Here is a 21,368-nt window from a genome sequence, read left to right on the forward strand (position 1 = left end):
CATAAACCTCATGTATATAACCCTAATGCATATAACAATCCTTAACCTACATACCTGCATGCCCAACATACAAACATGTATGACGACATGCTCTCGCCTCGAGGTCTAATGCTGCAACTTCACTTTGATAATCTACATCTCCTGCTTTACCTCATTCAACACATTAGCATCATAACAACCAACATCATCATGATTACCTAAATTTCATAAAATGACTTCACAAGGCATGTTTTCCCTATTATTCGTGCATAAATATAACCAATCCCTTACATGCATAACATCTGCATAACAACTGAGTACCAAACCATACACACATCATTCTAGCTATAGTCCAATCATCAATGCACGACCATAACAATTACACAAACCATGACCTCATGCATGAAAACAACAACCTCATAACGTGCACTTGATAATATGTGAACACTGACATGAATAACAATGCATAATCAATCCATAAACACATGAAGACATACTCCACGACAACACCTTCAACCTTCACATGGCAACATCACTACAACCATGTTCAACACCATGCAAATGAAACAAGCATATTAACTACATGCATAAGGGACACATATGCAACCAACATGAATGCATGACCAACACACAGCCCATGAAGAGTGCAACCACACTCTGATACCACTCTATAACACCCTCCTCCCACATGTAACCAAGCAACCGACCAGCCAGGGTAAACATGCGACGAGAGGCTACTAGGATATGATTCAACCTCCTAGGTGACCTTAAGGAAATGGAATCGATGAAAACACAACATATAATCATCGAACCTCATCAACAGAAACCTCAGGAGACAATTCAACCACTGTGACAGTCTGTTCCTAGGTCCCACTGTTGTTCTTAACCTCTTAGGCCATAGTCACTCTCATTCTATGGGTAAGAGAGCGACCAAAAACCTAAAGTCACTCTCATAGGGCTGCATGCCAGCGATTGTGGACCAATCTTTCCAGTTCTGTGCTAGGGACCCTCGGATTTAAGCCACTTTTTCAAGCCCAAAGCCCAGGCCACTGCCCAGAATGGAATGATAGCTTGAAATCAATAAAAGTACAAGGAAACAATGAAGCAAAAGCAATAAACTCAACAAGACCTTGACTAGACCCCTACTAGCCATGGCAGGCATTTTGTCAAACACTTAGTAATTATGCAACCTGCATGTGTAAATAAATAGATCTAAGCATAGGGGTCTCATACTTATATGTGATTCGCTATCAAGCATTATTTCCTTATCACATTAGCTACCATTTCATCTATTAGGTCATAGATACATTGTTCATTCATATACAAGTAGAAACATGAAGAGAGGCATACATAGTTGTTGTCATAAAACATGTAAATAACCAACATAATAGGGACAGAAATACCAATGAAATCACAACCATACAAACCACATATAATCCATCATAATGCTCATAGAAATACAAGGAGAAATAACCTTTCGTTAATGATGCAAAATCCAAACCCGGGATGGGACTTCCATGTTCCACCCGACCATAGAATGTCTTAGCCAAATCTCTCTTCAGTGATTAACCCATGTGCCATATTCCAAGCATGAGTGTGGGATCTCATAGAATTCATCAATCAAAACTCATCCAGGGCATCCTGAGGTCATCCACCTCAACCATTAAGTAGTGATTCCACCTCATGGTCGGACATCATTAAAACCATGATCAGATCGGTCTCTATCCAAGCCTTCCAAGGCTCTAGAGCATTTTTTGCAACCTAGCTTCTAGGACTAGTAACTCAACTCACACACAACTTATACAGGGCTCCAGAGCATTTGTCCAACCAAGCTCAAGGACTAGTAACTCAACCCACAACTTTTACCAGGCTCTAGAGTGTTTGTCCAACCAAGGCTCCAAGACTAGTAATTCAACCCACAGCTTTTATCAGGCTCTAGAGTGTTTGTCCAGCCAAGGCTCAATGACTAGTAACTCAACCCGAGCTATTCCAAGGCTCCGTAGCATTTGTCCAACCAAGGCTCCAAGAACTAATAACTCAACCCAAGCTAAAGGAGACATGAGAACCAACCATAAAAGAAGGCAAATAAACCCACAATGCCATGGCTATCGAGGAAATGACAAGACTAGGCAAATCCACTGTCAATCCATGCAAATCCTCGATGCCAATGATAGATCATAACCAAGAGTCCACATGCATGTGTCATGCATGCCAAAACTAGTGAGGAAAACATACATGCAACCCAGTACCTATAAGCAAAACCAATTGTAGATGTTGATCTTGATTTCCTTTTAAGATTTCCTGCTCTTCCTTTGCCTTCTTTCTCCAAAACTCCAAGTATGTCACACTCTCCAAGAGTGCTCCATTTAAAATCTAAGTATCCAAGAGTATGAGAGAGAGAGAGAGAATAGAAGAGAGCTCCAACACTGAACTGACCAAGTCTTTCCCACTGATCCTCATAAGCTTTTTTATCAATGAGGCCTCTATTTTCTTCATTTTCCATTCAATTTCCTCCTCACATGCAGCCTATCACCTTTCACCTTCCTTTTCTCCTAATTTCCACTATTTTCATAAATAAATGCCAATTAATGCCTCATGCCTTTCCAAAGCCTTAGCCATTGCCTTTGCTAGTTTCCTTTAGCCATAATAAACCGAATCAACACCCATTATGATGTTTCCGCCACCACTCAGCTTGGAATATGTGTCCCATCACCATGGCCTTATATATTTTACATGGAATTTTCACTAGTGCTGTTACAACGACTACACAATGCACATACATAGTACTACATGTACACAACCCAACCTGTACGACATGCACATAATACCACATGTACACTAGTACCACATGTACACAACACTACCTATACACAATACCACCTGCACAACATGTACACAAAACCACATGTACATTGCACCACCTATACAACATGTACACAATACCATGTGTACATAAAATCACATGCACGACATGTACATGACACCACATATACACAACGCCACACACACGACATGTACACCGCACCACATGCACAGAGCACCACATGTACAACATGCACACAACACCATATGTACATAGCACCACATGTACAACATGTACATAGCATCATATGTACACAACATCGCATATCCAACATACACACAACACCATATGCACACAACACCTCATATCCAACATGCGCACAATATGATATGTATACAACACCATATATCCAACATGTTCATAGCACCATCTATAACCAACATTGCATATGCAATATGCACACAACACCATATATACGACATGCACACAAGACCATATATACGACATGCACACAACATCATATGTACACAATACTACATATAGAACATTACACATCACCATAGGTACAATCACTGAATATACACATGCACAATATATACACAACAATAACACTGCACATCCAAAACCATACTGCCTCTACCAAACAACCTTGTTTCCAATGTCTCTTTGCCATCCATGCTTATCCTAACATGTTGCAAAGCACATTGTTTTCATTCCACTGATGTATCCTTCAGCGTTACCTGTCATAACATAAACATAGGCATAATACAATCATACAATATCAGTTCATATCCACATGATATTGACCTCGTAGATTTTTCAGGACTACTCTTTGCACTTGATTCCTCATAAACCAGGAACCTCTTTCATACCCTTCACCTACATAAGCAATCATTCCTCCACAGAATGATCCCTGGTGACCCAATCAGACAACAACATACATACATACATACATGTATACATATAAACATCAACATAAAACAATCATGATCCCTGATGACCCTCTCAGATAACAAAGTACATACATACATATATGCACATAAACATTAGCATAAAGAAATCATGGTCACAACATAATTACTAGATATCATAAGGCCAAGGTTAAGAGAACTTCCTTATTCATACACAACATGCACAATATTGAGAACAACAGTTCCCAACATAGCCAAGGCATCTGAAACCTCAAATCCATTAATTTTACCCTTTTTGTTATCTTTCTCATGATTGTCTTGTCACCGTCCATTTACCTCAATGGACCCAACCAATCTAACTAGTTGTCATACTCTTGCCTTCATCTACCCTTATACGTGCACTGAGATTCATCTAGGCCTTACATCACCTGTTGAGTACCACACAACTCTCCCTGAAACACATTAACTTTCCTCTTTCCCAAACCAATTCCCAAGACTCAATACATAAAGGCAAGACAAGAAACAAACAAGAAGAAAACCTTGGAAATCAATAACAATACGACACCACAAACAAAGTGGCCAAGGCCTTACACCAAACACAAATAAAATCACAAATTAAACTCAACAAATGACAAAAGTACAAGATTGGCAACAAACACCATGACTTCATGTTCCGAGGATTAACGCAACATATCTACTAATTTGAAATCAACCTCTACCAAGTCTAACAATTATTTCATAATCCATAGTCAACTCATAGTCATTAGACATAATGCTACAATTATCACCTACTTACATAATCTCTAAAAAGTACGAGTGGCATGGTAAAAAGCCTCAAAACTCAAAGTGGTAGAAACTCTATGAACTTAGCATCAAATCAAAGTGCTCGTCACCTTATTGCCAATGGTGCAAACGACACTCCAATATGATTTCATATGAAGAAGTTATAACAAGTCAAAGATCAAGTTTGATTTGGACAGGTGGCAAGAGGAAGTGACGTGGCAAAACTTTCAGCGAATGGGGAAGCGCCAAGTGGCTGGCCACCATTGGTCTCACATTTCGTTGATCACAAAAGGCAAAGGTCACCGGTTTTACAAATCGGCCCCAAGCAAGGAAGGGTGCGATGCAATGATCGCAATCGCACATCGCATAGGGAAGTGCTCTATAGAATCAACCCATAGAAGTCAAGATTGCGATTGCAATATCACAATTGCATATTGCACAGTGTCACATTCATACAACAATAAGACCCGTCGATTCCGCCGATTACGATACGCCAATGCGCCCGGATGTGATATGGTATAGAGAGTGGGTTTGGAAACTCGTCAGATCTGTCGAATCGCACAACACAATGACCCGTATGGAGGATCACCCCTGCTCCGACCAATTGCGATTTACGATGGGTTATCAGCGCTGATAAAACTGCCAGGATTCAAGGAATATGTCGACTCATGTGGAAACAATGTTAAAGTGGTTTTTCTATGTTTAAACAGGTTTTGTTACCTGCATATTATTTGCGGCCCCAAGAATCTCTGTTGGAAACATTGCTTGGTAAAACTTGTCATCTATTGGGAACTGCCCGAAAATTGAGGAGTTAGCGACTAGCATATATATATTGGACTGACCACATAGGAAAAGGGGAGGAGACTGGACGATAGTTCAGAACTGTATGTAGCAGTAACCCAACCTGGTAGCAGAGGCCAGAACCTCGCCTTGAGCAGTAGGGAGGTTCTGAGAGGGTGCAAAAAGCTAGAGTATCGGAATTGGGAGTTTGGATAGGCGTTTTTGCATGATTTTTAACCAGGGTTTTGGTAGTACTGTCTGTTTTTGAAGTTGCGCTCTCCATTCTTTGTCCTTCTGCCATCTTGGAGGTATAAGGATTCTAATTGAATGTTTCTTGTGCTTTATCTCTTTTATGCCACTTAATGAAAGAAGTGTTGGGTGTGGAGCCTGATTATCTTCTTTATTCAGAGGTATCGCTGCATTGGATCCCAGTTCGTAATGTGGTGGCAACGCCGCCCGTAAATTTGCGCTGCCAAGGGGGTCCAGGGGGGGCGACGACACAACCCTCGAAGCTAAAAATAGATGTAAAATTGCCTTGTAAAATGTTGTAATTTTGTAGTCAATCTGGGTCGTTCATTAGGTGGAGATCTGATGGTAGAATTTATTTTTTATTTAGGGTTTTTTGCCCTAGAAGGTAACCCCTCGCTACATATGAGGAAATTGTATTGCGACTATGTAGATATGTATTCTGAGCGAGAAAGAGAGAGGAAATTGTGTGAGAGAGAAAAGGGAATTACATTGGATCTGCTGTAGGTTGTATCTCTTCATTTTGCTAGATAATATAAAAGGAAGGACTGGTTGTTTCTTCTTGGACGTAGCCCAAATTGGGTGAACCACGTATATCTGTGTCTCTCTTGTTTTATGTGTTTTCTGTGTTTATATTTCTACAATATTTTATGTGTTCCATTGCTCTGTAATATATAATTCACTAACAAGAAGGCCTCCCCACTATTGAGCAGGGCCCGAAGACGTAGTCCAAATTGGATGAACTTCGTATTCAAATCATTGTGTCATTAATTCATTTTTATCTTGTTATTTCCACATCATTTTGTGTGCTTTTAAGTTCCATGGTTAATAAGCTTTGTTTCATGTAATTATGTAATTATGACACATCTATAAGTAAAATATCTTGGATCATTGCACCAAGCATGTTTCCTTGCAACTGCTCACACATGTCGACAACATGTTCCAAGGATTAAGGAAACATATCTACTAATTTGAAATCAACCTTTACCAAGACTAACAATCATGTCATAATCCATAGTCATTAGACATAATGCTACAATTATCACCTACTTACACTCAAGTACACATCAATTGTCTCAACACATATGTGTTAGTACAATCATCTCAAAACAAGATCATTTCTTCATGCAATCTTACAGACACATACACATATCATGCAATTAATCAAACATTCAAACAAACTATAAACGTACAATGTTAGATAAATCAACTAGACGACATAATAGACACCAAACACTCAAACACTAAATAGATGACATAATCAAATAGTCAAACACCAAATATACGACATAAGCAAACTCATACCTTAATGTATCTCATGGGAGGCTATCTTGTCTACACAATCAATCTAGTTAGCACGATATAAATTCACAACATATCAACTCAAACATAAATAAGGTCATGATATCCATAATAGTCACTAGCTGACATGTTCACATCATAAAATCACAAAAAATTGTCGTTCATACATAATAATCACATCTGCATAGTCAGTCTAGATTAGTATGAAATAATATCACAACATATTAACTCATACTTGAATATCATAACCCTAACCATTTGCGTAAACCAATCCAAATTAATATGATACATATGACATCAAGATATTAATGTAATAACCCTAATCATCAAGTTACTAGGATATAAGAACAACAAGTTATATATCATGCTAATCAACAACATATAACCTAATCATCAGTCTAACTATCACATAACAACAAGTTAACCTATAACATACTCATCAACAACATATAACATAATCACCAAGTTATATAACATAAAACAACAATAGAAATGCATACAACCACAGGTTACTATCATTCATGACTATCCAACACATGTGCATATGACTACACTAATCAACTAGCATCTATCATGTATGTAACCATAACATCAATAGAATGAAAGGCATACACATAACCATAATGCATATAACAATCCTTAACCTACATACCTGCATGCCCAACATACAAAAATGTATGACATGTTATTGACTCGAGGTCCAATGTTGCAACTTCACTTTGATGGTCTTCATCTCTTGCTTTATCTCAACCAACACATTAGCATCATAACATACCAATAGCATCATGATGACCTAATTGCATACAATGACCTCATGCACAACAACCTTCACCATGACAATGCATGCATAACAACATATAGACACTGACATGCATAACAAATGCATATACAACCATACACTCATGATGACACATTCCACAACAACACCATCAACCTTCACATGGCAACATCACTACAACCATGATCAACACCATGCAAATGCAACAAGCACATGGACTACAAGCATAAGGAACACATATGCAACCGACATGAATGCATGACCAACACACCTACCATCCAGTCCAAGGGTTGAACCATGCTTAGAAACCACTTTGTGGTATCACTCAGATATCACCCAAAATAACGGAAACCAAACACCACCCAAAGAGAACAAAACCCTCTTTGATACCACTCTATAACCCCCTCATTCCACATTTACCCAAGTAACCGACCAACTGAGGTAAATATGCCACAAGAGGCCACTATAATGGGATTCAACCTCCCAGGTGACCCTAAGGAAGTGGAATCAACGGAAAACCATAACACAAACCTTCTATACCTACTACAAGACTCCCAGAAGCCTTCCCAGTCATCTCCATGACTAGTCCCTGCGTCCCACTAAATTTTTATACCATTAATCCCCCGAATGCTCCCTTGATATGGACAAGAGTGTGTTTGGGAGGCTCCAGATGCTCCCACAACATGGGTATGCATGCATCTGGGGATTTTTCTCTTAGACATGTTCTTGCGACTCTAGAGTTTGTGCCACTTTTTCAGGCCCAAACCCCAGGTCACTGCCAAAACTCAATGACAGGTTCATAAATGAATTTACCCAACATAACAATGACACATTTGCAAAAGCATTGATAAGTTCGAGACTGGACCCCTACTGGTGATCTACGCGGCTCCAAACACTCAGCGGTCAAAGAGGGCTCATAATAGTTCAAAAATCAAAGTGGTAAGATGGAAGTGAAACTGGGACCAGATCGTAGTGCTCGTCGCCCTAATTCCAACAATGTGAACGACACTCAAATCCAAGCTCGTATGGTCTGGTTATTTGCTATCAAAGTTCGGGTCAAACTTGGCTAAGTGGCAGGCATAATGAGGCAACAAATTGACCGAGACCCAACGCATGGAATCTGGGCACTAGGACGGGTGAAATTGTCACCTACTTCAAACACCCAATGACTCTTATTTTCAACAAAGTAAAAAAAAAATGACCGATTTTGTTAAAAAAAAAAAAGAAAAAAAAAACAAACAAACAAAATATATTAAAGAGGGTGGGTCAAGCTCGTCAGATCTGCCCACCCGCATCTGCCACGGTATATTTGAATATATGTTACATTGTAACATGGTGGGTGGGCTGCCTTCCAACAGACCTGCCCCGCAGTGACACTTGTCACACATCTGGAGGCAGCGGGGCTTGGACCCACCTGACCAGCCTGATCAACCTCCCCCCCGGGTGCCTCCACAACCAAACGATATTAAAATAACAATCCACAACAACAAGCCAAAAATGTGCTCTATGTTTGGGGGTCGGTGGGGTTAGAACCCATGACCACCCAACTCCCAATTAAGCTATAAACCAATTCGCCAAAGACTATGCATTGGAAAATTTGCCCCTTAACATATTTAAATGCCACTCAATGCATTCGACTTAGAAGAGAGGAGGGCAGAGGCAAAACTTGAAGGCGTGGAACAAATGAAACCAGATAGCATGTGGGCGGAACCTTGACATACTTCTAGGAGGCAAAAACTTTCCCAGAAGGAGGTGTGGAACCATGAACCTGGAGAATCTTAAGATGCTGAAAAGATTCCATTAAGGGCCAGAGATGTTGTTTGGTCAATTTAGTGTGTCCTAAATTGCTATTTAAAATGTCAATCCGAGAGTCGTAAACTGCTGAAGTGAAGTGCATTGTATATGCAAGATAACCGATTTCTTAGTTCTTTGTCGTTTTTGAATTTTTGGTTTTTTTTTGGGTTTATCTTCTATTGATTCCCTAATGTGAGATGGCAGAATTGAAAGTCAAGTATGGATGGTAATGGTGATTTCTATAATGATTTTCCAAACTTTAAAGTTCTCAAAAAGGTTTCAAACTGGCTGTGATGCAATCAATTCTCAAAAGAAAATAAAAATGTACCAAAACAATGAACTAGTGACAATGAAGCCCAGTATCCTTACTGTTGTATAAAAAGAAAATAAAAACTGAACTCAAAGCAATTCAAAGATTGTAAGTAAAGCAAACTAAATCACACTACTTCAACTCATATTCTGACCCCTCACCTTTCGACTCGCTCTGGCTATAGGAGGTAATCATAAACAAATTGAGTAATATGATATCTAAATTGCAGGAAATGAAATTGCATAAAATGAAACTAAGATTAAACTACTCATTCATACTTCAATCCCTGAAAATGACATAAGTAATTTAATCACTAACTTGCAGGAAAGTAAACTAAATCATACTACATCAAGTAATATTCTGATTCCTCACTATTTGAGTCACTTGGCTATAGGAAGGTAATCATAAACAAATGAGTAATATGATATCTAAATTGCATAAAAGTAAATAAGCAAAGTAGAACTGAAAGAAATGACAATGCTGGAATTAAAACTCAGAAAATGAATCAGCAGAAAGGACAAGATGATCTCATGTCATTAGTCATTAAAACTATGTAAATTGCCTGGGCTGCCTACAAGAACCTGAAAGAAAAACACTGATCAGCTAACAATCATGAGAAAGCATAAAAGGAAATATGGACAGCAGTTAACATGAATAATATACAAGTAAACGATTATGAAAGAAGTGACATAATGAAAGAAAGCGAGAAACTATACAGTAGATACAGAGCCTTGGTGTACAGGGGCCCTCTGCAACCTCGGCCAATCAATACTCAGTCACGAATTGAACTTAAGAACGTTGTCTTCTCATATATTAAAGTGCAGTCAAAACATAAAGATAGAGCACGGCACAGTGGGCTCGTAAACACAGTCAAGATTACATGTAAAAAGCTAACTATCAAGCGTATGATAACGCGTTATTTATAACTGAAGATGCTATAACTGATTCCTAAATTCTACGTTGCCAAACAGACACGTAAATCTCCACGTCCTGAGATCTAGCCATGACAAATAAATCTATTGAGTGGTGGCTGTTTGATTTGGTTCACGGATTGATCCACAGGTGTTAGCACACCTCCAGAGATTGAGGAACTTGCCACGCAAAACTTCACGTGGGAAAAACAGAGCCGTGCCATCGCAAAACTCTTGGTTTGACCACTCCTTTGACCGTCCTTGACCATGGTTGTTTGTGAGTGATTCCACTGAACCAAGGGGACACGCTCCATGTACATGTCATTTGCAGCTTGCCCATGTGGCCGGATTCTCTAGTGGACACCTGTAACATAGTCTTCAACAAAATGGCTGCAGAAACTTGAGCTGGCTGCGGAAAGTGACAAGTTTCCGCAGCTAATTGAAAAAAAATCTAAATCAAACAGCAATCACAAACATAGTTAGGAAACCATTTTATAAGCTCTTTTTAAACTAATATGCAATGATTTGACAGCTTGGTGGGTCAAGTAAATGGAAAAGAAGGCTGAAAAGGTGTATAGGGAATATGCAAGTTTGGGATCAACATACCCCCACTGTGAATGTGTTGCATGTCCTCATGCAACCAAAATTTTAGTCATTCCCCTTTAATCCATATGTTCTGAAGCCTCTGCTAGGAAATCTAGTCCTCTTTTCTTCTTTCTTGGTGCTACCACCATCCTGGGTTTCCTTATCAGACATCTGAATTTGAGATTGATCAATTCTCTGCTCAACTTTCTGCACTTTTTCTTTAGTTTCTTGTTCTTGTTTTGCCATAGTCCCAAATGAAGCATAGTATTATCATGAATAATTTTATCCACTTTGCTCTGCTCCTTAAGCTTCATTTTCCTGCTTAATATGCCTGTTTAGAACCTCTAATTCAAACACTTCTTGCTTTAAGGATTGGACTTGTGCATCTTGTGTCATATGGGGCAGAGTGGTACTTGGGCTTGCAACTGTCTTTTCTAAAGATTCAAGGTAGTCATACACTTCCTGTTGACTTGGATCTATTTCGGGTGTTTTTCTTGGACTGATTTCAAAGTCTTGTGGAGGAGGAGGACTGCTTTCTAACTCTGGTCGAGAAGGGCTTTCATCAACATGTGGAGGACTAGTTTCAATACTTGGCTGAGGACGAGGTGGACTACGGCCAGCTGGAGGTTTCTCGGGTGTTTCCCCACCCAAGTCAATGAAGTGGGGCCGTTTTACTTGTGTTTTACTCCCCCTTCCTCTAAGCCTGTTGCTTCTTCTTAAATACGGTGGACTAGTACTCCCTTCTCCTATGCTTTGTTTTCCTTTTTCCTTTTTCTTTGTTGTAGCAGCCTATTTTTGAAGATGCATTAGTCTCTCAGACAATGTTTGATAGTCTTCCTCTATAGATGGCTCAGGTGATTGGTAGACTTCTTCTATGTTTCTTTTGCCTTTCAATTTTCTCTATTTCTTGTCCTTAGTTCTGTTCTCCTGTTCTTTTTGACCAACTTCATGAGTTTTGGTAATAGGAGAGTCTTGGACTATGGCACTCTTTTCTTTTCTCCTACTCCTTCTCGGTGTCTTTGGTGTACTACTTTCAGGTGCCTCAGATGGCTCTTGAAAGTAATTTCTTATTAAGAATTGTTCCCAGGTATCTTTGTTTTTCTTCAGTTGGTCTTCAATGAGAATCTTTACAAGTCCATGATGATATAGATGAGGTTCTATATTTCCTATGTGCTTTTGGACTGTGGTACTCATATTTTTCAAACTCAGCAGTAAGAAATAAGGCAAATTAAGAGTTTTACTCTCTAAGAAGTTCATCAACAACCTAGCATGGTACATGTACATTGAACCAAAGCGTCCTTCGCAAGTGATAAACTTTTGGATAACTAACAGTAGGCTGGCCCATTCTTCTTTCAATGCATGAACAGGAATTCCTTTTGTAAACACAGTAACGTCCATACTTGGGTTTCGTAGCATAATTCTCCATGCCTGTTTGTCCACACTTTTGTTTTTAAACCATCGCTCACCTTCTTGGGGCAAGTCTGTGGCAGCTGCTACTATTGCTTCAGTGACTGTGAGCTTTAAGTCTCCAATTTCCACCATCTGACCGTCGAAAGACCGTGCAAAAGCTTTCATTACCTCCTTGTTATGGCCCTTAAATTTTTGGATGAAGTGTAACCATTTTTCTTTCTTCAGCAAATCTTTTGCTTGAGGGTAACCTTCTAAATATTTAGGTCCTTCTAGTTCTGCCCTTAGTAATCGTCCCATTCTTTCCTCTATTTTGAAATTCAACTGAAAATTCAATTGTGCGTGAGGATTTAGCAGAGGTAAGGAGGTTCGGTTGCAGGGTTTATGGCAAGAACATAGTGGCTGCAATTGGAGGATAACAGGTAATCGGGAATGTTCTGGAACTGTAAGCGGAAACAGAGGATGAGCAGCCGAGGTGAGTTCACAAAATGAAGTGCAAACGTATGTGAAGAAGATGGTCTTAATATAATGGTAAGGAAATGGAGAGGAGTCGGGATTTTGAATTGAACGACTGCGTACAAAATGTTACACGTTTAATGAATGGCTGCAGAAAATGTGGTGTAGAAGAGCTGTAGTGAAATAGGTCACATCTCATGATTACAAGTGGTGTATGAAAGTGCAGTCGACTATGAGTTTAAACCCGAAAATCAATCATAAGACCGTTAAGGAATAAATGCATGGTGTGCAGAATAATGTCATGGGATGGTAATGGGTAATGGAGCTATCGTGATAATCATTGCACATAGTAGAGCTTTTATGGTTTGACAACTATGCAAAATTGTGCCTTCAATTGCTATTTGAAAGAAATTTTTGCTCATACCTTTGGGAACCTTGTCATTTGTTGTCCATTAGCTTTTAACCAACTGCTCTTTATTGATGTCTGGAGATGCTCCATATCTTCATAGCATATGCTCAATCACACCTGCATTTTCATGATTATTGCACTAACATTTTGACTGTGAATTTGAAAAACAGAGTGGTGGCTGCGGAAACTGCTTCCAGCTGTGGAAACTGACACAACACCCACTTGGCTGAACAAAGATAGTTAGATAATAACTAACTGAGTGAAAATGGTCCTGAAAGAGACATTTATTGATGAAATGAATGAAATGGAGTGAGATGAAGCGGAGTGAAGTGAAATGAAAATGAGATGGAGATGGAGTGGGATGGCAAATGAAGTGGAGTGAAGATGGAAAAAGAAGGAGAGAATAAATTTTTTTTTGGAAAATATAGTGTCAGGTGTCCCTGATTTTCACTCTATATTTTTTGTATAAGACCGCCAATCAGTGATTGGTTTTCAGGCTTATACAATTTTTTTTTTTTTTGAACTTAAAGAAACAAAGGCTAGGCTGGTGGGGAAGAAGGATTCTTCTTCACCAGCCTTATTGCAGAATTCTCTTGAAACATTTTGACAAATTCCTCTTTTGAGAGTGGCTTATGATAAATTTTCAATCGGCGGCCTTTGACATTAAGAGGAGTTTGAAATTCATCAATGGTCTTGATTCTTACCGCTCCATTGCTAAAGACTTTGTCAATCTCATATGGCCCAAGCCAATGGGTCTGAAATTTACCTTTGAAGTCTTTAACTTGGAATCAAACAGTAGTGCCCAATCTCCCTCTTGAAACTTTTTCTCTTTGATGTATCTGTCATGCCACTTAGCTCTTTGATGTTGAACTAGATCAGTTCTTAAAATTGCTTCTTGTCTGATCTCATCTAGCTCATTCAGCTGCTCCATTCTGTGCTTTTGGGCTTCTGATAGATTCATCCCCAACTGAACTGCCATCTTGAAAGTCTTGACTTGAAACTCAATGGGGAGCAGGACTTCCTTCCCATAAACGAGTTCATAGGGAGAATGTCCTGTTGTATTCCTCCATGTAGTTCTGTAGGCCCACAAGGCTTCAGGAAGCCTTTCTGCCCAATCTCTTCTGTGTAGATGAACAGTTTTGGTGATGATGTTCTCAATAACTTTGTTTGTAGACTCCACTTGGCCATTTGCTTGCGGATGGTAAGGAGTTGTAAAAATCGAACTCTTGGCCCTTCTAAAAAGCTTCCCATCAAGAATCTCTTGACTTCTATGCATCTGTCATTTTTATTTTTCACAAGTTGGGCTAATAATTTTCTTAAAGAATCTTCCAAGTCACTCTAGGTGCAAGAAGAGAGCATAATCAAGAAATTATTAAACCAATAACTCTCTTTTCTGATCCTCCAGATCACACTAGGTGCAAGAGGGGAGCATACTTTGAAAAGTTATCAATTTTTACCTTCCTTGAAATGGCATTTCTTGTTTTTTTTTTTTTTTTTAAGAAATTCTACCTAGTTTCACTTTGAAGAGCAACGGCGCCAAAATGTTTGATCAATTTAGGTGTCCTAAATTAATATTTAAAATGTCAATCCGAGAGTCATAAACTGCTGAAGTGAAGTGCACTATATATGCAAGATAACCGATTTCTTAGTTCTTTGTCGTTTTTGAGTTTTTGGTTTGTTTTTGGGTTTATCTTCTGTTGATTCCCTAATGTGAGATGGCAGAATTGAAAGTCAAGTATGGATGGTAATGGTGATTTCTACAATGATTTTCCAAACTTTAAAGTTCTCAAAAAGGTTTCAAACTGGCTGTGATGAAATCAATTCTCAAAAGTAAATAAAAATATGCCAAAATAGTGAACTAGTGACAATGAAGCCCAGTATCCTTACTGCTGTATAAAAAGAAAATAAAAACTGAACTCAAAGCAATTCAAAGACTGTAAGCAAAGCAAACTAAATCACACTACTTCAACTCATATTCTGACCCCTCACCTTTCGACTCGCTCTGGCTATAGGAGGTAATCATAAACAAATTGAGTAATATGATATCTAAATTGCAGGAAATGAAATTGCATAAAATGAAACTAAGATTAAACTACTCATTCATACTTCAATCCCTGAAAATGACATAAGTAATTTAATCACTAACTTGCAGGAAAGTAAACTAAATCATACTACATCAAGTAATATTCTGATTCCTCACTATTTGAGTCGCTTGGCTATAGGAAGGTAATCATAAACAAATGAGTAATATGATATCTAAATTGCATAAAAGTAAATAAGCAAAGCAGAACTGAAAGAAATGACAATGCTAGAATTAAAACTTAGAAAATGAATCAACAGAAAGGACAAGATGATCTCATGTCATTAGTCATTAAAACTATGTAAATTGTCCGAGCTGCCTACAAGAACCTGAAAGAAAAACACTGATCAGCTAACAATCATGAGAAAGCATAAAAGGAAATATGGACAGCAGTTAACATGAATAATATACAATTAAACGATTATGAAAGAAGTGACATAATGAAAGAAAGCAAGAAACTATACAGTAGATACAGAGCCTTGGTGTACAGGGGCCCTCTGCAACCTCGGCCAATCAATACTCAGTCACGAATTGAACTTAAGAACGTTGTCTTCTCATATATTAAAGTGCAGTCAAAACATAAAGATAGAGCATGGCACAGTGGGCTCGTAAACACAGTCAAGATTACATGTAAAAAGCTAACTATCAAGCGTATGATAACGCGTTATTTATAACTGAAGATGCTATAACTGATTCCTAAATTCTACGCTGCCAAACAGACACGTAAATCTCCACGTCCTGAGATCTAGCCATGACAAATAAATCTATGGAGTGGTGGTTGTTCGATTTGGTTCACGGATTGATCCACAGGTGTTAGCACACCTCTAGAGATTGAGGAACTTTCCACGCAAAACTTCACGTGGGAAAAACAGAGCCGTGCCACCGCGAAACTCTTGGTTTGACCACTCCTTTGACCGTCCTTGACCATGACTGTTTGTGAGTGATTCGGCTGAACCAAGGGGACACGCTCCATGTACATGTCATTTGCAGCTTGCCCATGTGGCCGGATTCTCCAGTGGACACCTGTAACATAGTCTTCAACAAAATGGCGTAGAGACTTGAGCTGGCTGCGGAAAGTGACAAGTTTCCGCAGCTAATTGAACAAAAATATAAATCAAACAGCAGTCACAAACATAGTTAGGAAACCATTTTATAAGTTCTTTTTAAATTAATATGCAATGATTTGACAACTTGATGGGTCAAGTAAATGGAAAAGAAGGCTGAAAAGGTGTATAGGGAAGATGCAAGTTTGGGAGTCAACAGATGTGAGTGGTGAACTTTGACAAGTGGATAGTCATTTTTGCATGTTTTCTCGCTAGGAGTCCAACTGTGCAGTCCTAATCTCCATTTCATCAACGGAAATGCAGGTGTCCAACAACTAAGAATCTTTGGAGAATCTTGTGGATTATTTAGATTCCCTTGGAGGATGATTTTTTCCAATGTCAGAATGATGCTGACTTTATAGTCATTTTTCATAGAATTTAATAAGGAGTACAATGGTGTGCTCAGAATCTTCATCCGAGCAGCAAGTTTTCTAGCCATCTCCAGGAAGGAATCTTTGGGAGAATCTTCAAGCTTCTCGAGGGTCCAAAATTTGTCGGTGTCAAAATTGGATGAGTTTACAGTCGATTTTGCACCACTCATCGCCAGAAATTCAGTGATGCAGGACATTGCAGTAGATGAGCTTTGGAATTTTCGGTCATCCCCAAGAGTGGAGGTATATGATGCAGTTATGTCATGCTTTTCTTTGATTTGCTAAGATGATATTTTTGTTGTTGAGATCCCTGATTACCATTATGTTGAGGGATACTTGTATGCCACATTATGTGAGATCTTATTATATTTCCATGCTGAAGGAAGACCCCTTTGAGTGAGAGTTCCTATAGGGAGAACATCTTGTGGAGATACATGCCACTCTTGTTGAGTGAATTTGCCCATATGAGTGAGAGTTCATGAGGATGTCTTGTAAGAGACATGTCACTTTGGTTAAGGGAATTTATCCTTGTAATGACAAATAATATGCCATGTACATCATCGTCATTTTGCAGCATTCAATGAAACAACCTCCCCACTCTTGACACTAGGGCCTGGAGACGTAACCCACATTGGGTGAACTCCATTATCAATGTGTTATGTGTTCTTGATTTGATGGTTGTCATTATGTTTCATCTTCTTTACAGTATGCACATGTGGCTTTTCATGCTCTTTTGAATGAAATTTTGCTAACATCATAGAAGTAAAAGATCTCGGTTAATTCTGGTATCTGAAGAGAATTGGATCAAGTTTGGTATCAGAGAGGTCTTCTCGCTGATGTGAATTGCGATTGTGAACGATTGAATGTGCAAAAGAAAGAAAATGGAGGATGACATAGATATGTACGAGGCCTTCTACAGGATATCAAAAATGGTAGACATGATGTATGCAACTTGTGAGGAAAAGATGGCAAGAGAGGAACATGAGAAAGAAAGAGCAAAGGAAGATGTTCCATCTACCCCCTTGAGTGCCCATTCATGTTCTTCATCGTCTTATCGTCATTCAGATGAGGAGGTCATTCAAAGCCTTCAAGCATAAAATGTTGAATTGGTGAGACTCCTATGAGAAGAGAAAGAGGAGAAGCAGAGATTGTAACTTCAGCTACAAGCCACAGAAGAGGCCTTGGAAAGGTTCAAGAGAAACGAAGGCTTAGTGGAGCCATCATCACCTATTTCAGAATCGACAACTGAGGTAAACAATGTTGATCATTCTTCAGTTTCATTTTCACATGACACTATTTCTGTTGGAGACATGGAGGTACCCATTTCAGCATGAGACTCCTTACCAAGATGGGATATAAAGGAGGAGGACTTGGTGTTAATGGCCAAGGAATTACTCAACCATTGGAGGTGGTTCAAAGACCTCGATTTGCAGGTTTGTGATACGCTGAAGGGGAGTGCTCAAAGGTGTTAGAAGCTTCCAAGACATTGTTGAAACTGTTAAGGAAAGAGAATAATGGGAACACATCACCATCCTCCCATGATAGTGCACATCGAAAAAGGAGAGCTAACACAAGTTCTCATCGCCAAAATCACACTAGAGACAATCAAGAGAGGTATAAACAGTCTCAGTATTATAGAGTTCATTTTGATTACAAGCATGTTGTTAATGATGAACATAAATCACGACATAGAAAATTGGGTAATTTTTGCAGTTTACATAACCATGTGATTATTGAGTGTTGGAAGAGAATGACAACTAGAAAAAGGATGAGGCGTGAAAGGCCTTCTCCACATCAGGGAAGGAAGTTGGTTAAGCAGGTCGGAGGAAAAAGAATTTTTGCAACCATTGCAACAGAGGTGGTCATCAAAGGGCCACGTGTTGGAGGCTCCATCCAGAGCCACATCTCAAGGAAAAAGCGCCCGTGCAGAAACCAATCAGTGAAGGAGTTCAATAAGCAAATCAGAGCGAGGATGATGACCCATTCAGTTTTATGAGTGAGAAATGGTTTTTCTAGATATGGTAGCTTGTCATGGCCGTATTTCGTAAATAATGTGTTGCAATTTAAAATGTAAAAGTGATTATGTGTTTTCCATCACTTGTTAAAGCAACGATGATGTTTTGACCTTGTATTGATAGTTGAGGTAATGTTTCTATTATGATGTAAACTTGACGAAAGAGTATGTTTTATAAACTCTTAGCAAGTATGGGGATGCTTGTGTAATAATTGGTCATGTAATTGAGCATGTAGTTTGCAAAGATTGTATTACAGGTTTGCAGATGATGCAGGTGTTGGCTCATCACTTATGGCTCTGAAGAACAAATGTGAAGGAGAAGGAAGGGTGACATGTGAGGACACCTGTGGTGCAGAAAATGTACACAACAGTTTCAGATTATGTTCATGATTTTGGTGGACCCAAAGCTCCTAAGTGGGGAGGAATGATCTAGATGGCTCCAGAGACACTCAGAGGTTAAAGAGGACTCAGAATAACTCAAAAATCAAAGTGGTTAGATGGAAGCGAAACTAGGACCATATCGTAGTGCTTGTCGCCCTGATTCCAATGGTGTGAATGAAACTCAAATATGGGCTTGTATGGTCAAGTTATTTGCGGTCAAAATTCAGGTCAAACCTGACCAAGTGGCAGGCTTAATGAGGCAACAAATTGACCGAGGCCTGGCACACAGAATCTGGCCATTGGGATGGGCGAAATTGTTGCCTACTTAAAACGCCCAATGACCCTTATTTTCAACGAAGTAAAAAAAATGATCGATTTTGTTATAAAACACACACACACACACATATTAAAGAGGGCGGGTCGAGCCCGCCAGAATCGACTACCCCCACCCCCACTGCCCATGGTATATTTGAATACATGTTTTATTATAATATGGTGGGTGGGCCGCCTAGTGGCGGACCAAAACCGCGGTGACACTTGTCATACATCCAGAGGCGGCGAGGTTTGAACCCTCCCAACCAACCTGGTCGGTCCGCCTCTCAGACGCTTCCACAACCAAACAATATTAAAATAACGAGGCAATACAACAAACCATGAATGTGCTCTATGTTTGGGGGTCGGTGGGGTTGAAACCCCAACCACCCAACTCCCAATTAAGCTTTAAACCAATCCACCAACAACCATGCATTGGAAAATTTCCCCCTTAACATATTTAAATGCCACTCAATGCATTCGACAGAGAAGAGCGGAGGGTGGAGGTGAAACTTGGAGGTGCGAAACCAATGGAACTAGGTAGCATGAGGGTGGAACCTTGATATAGTTCCAGGAGGTAGAACCTTGCCGAAGAGGAGGTGCGGAAACATGAACCTGGAGAATCTTAAGATGCTAAAGAGATTCCCTTGAGGGCCAAGGATGACATTGAAGAAATTTGATAAGTGGATAGCCAATTTTGTACGTTTTCTCGCCAGGAATCCAATCGTGCAGTTAGAATCTCCATCTGAGCAGCGAAAATGCAGGTGTCCAACAACTAAGAATATTTAGAGAATAGTGTGGAATCTTTAGATTCCCTTGGAGGGTGATTTTTTCTAGTGTCGAAATGATGCTAAATTTATAGTCATTTTTCACAGAATTTCAGAAGGAGTTCAGTGTTGTGCTGAAAATATTCATCCGAGCAGCCGATTTTCCGACCATTTTCAGGAATGAATCTTTGGGGGAATCTTCAAGACTCTTGAGGGTCCAAAATTTGACGATGTCAGAATTGAACAAGTTTACAGTCAATTTTGCACCACTCATTGCCAGGCCTTAAGTGGTGCAAGCCATTTCAACAACTGAGCTTTGCATTTTCTGTCATCCTCAAGAGTGGAGGTATATGATGGAGCTATGTCATGCTTTTCTTTGATTTGTTGAGATGATGTTTTTGTTGTTGAGATCCTTGATTACCATTATATTGAGGGATACTTGTATGCCACATCATGTGAGATCTTATTAGCTTGTCATGCTGAAGGAGGACCCTTTTGAGTGAGAGTTCCTATAGGGAGAATGTCTTGTGGGGAGACATGCCACTCTTGTTGAGGGAATTTGCCCATATGAGTGAGAGTTCCTAAGGATGTCTCGTGGAGAGACATGTCACTCTGGTTGAGGGAATTTATCCTTGTAATGGCAAAGAATATGCCATGTACATCATCGTCATTTTGTAGCATTCAATGAAGTGACCTCCCCACTCTTGACACCAGGGCCCAGAGACGTAACCCACATTAGGTGAACTCTGTTATCAATCTGTTATGTGTTCTTGATTTGGTGGTTGTCATCATGTTTAATCTTCTTTACAATATGCACATGTGTCTTTTCATGCTCTTTTGAATGCAATTTTGCTAACGTCACAGAAGTAAAAGATCATGGTTAATT

The sequence above is a fragment of the Pinus tabuliformis genome, chromosome 3_1 (genome assembly GCF_031772625.1).
Source record: "Pinus tabuliformis cultivar Carrire ecotype Pingquan chromosome 3_1, CPIR1, whole genome shotgun sequence".
Lineage (NCBI taxonomy): Eukaryota > Viridiplantae > Streptophyta > Pinopsida > Pinales > Pinaceae > Pinus > Pinus tabuliformis.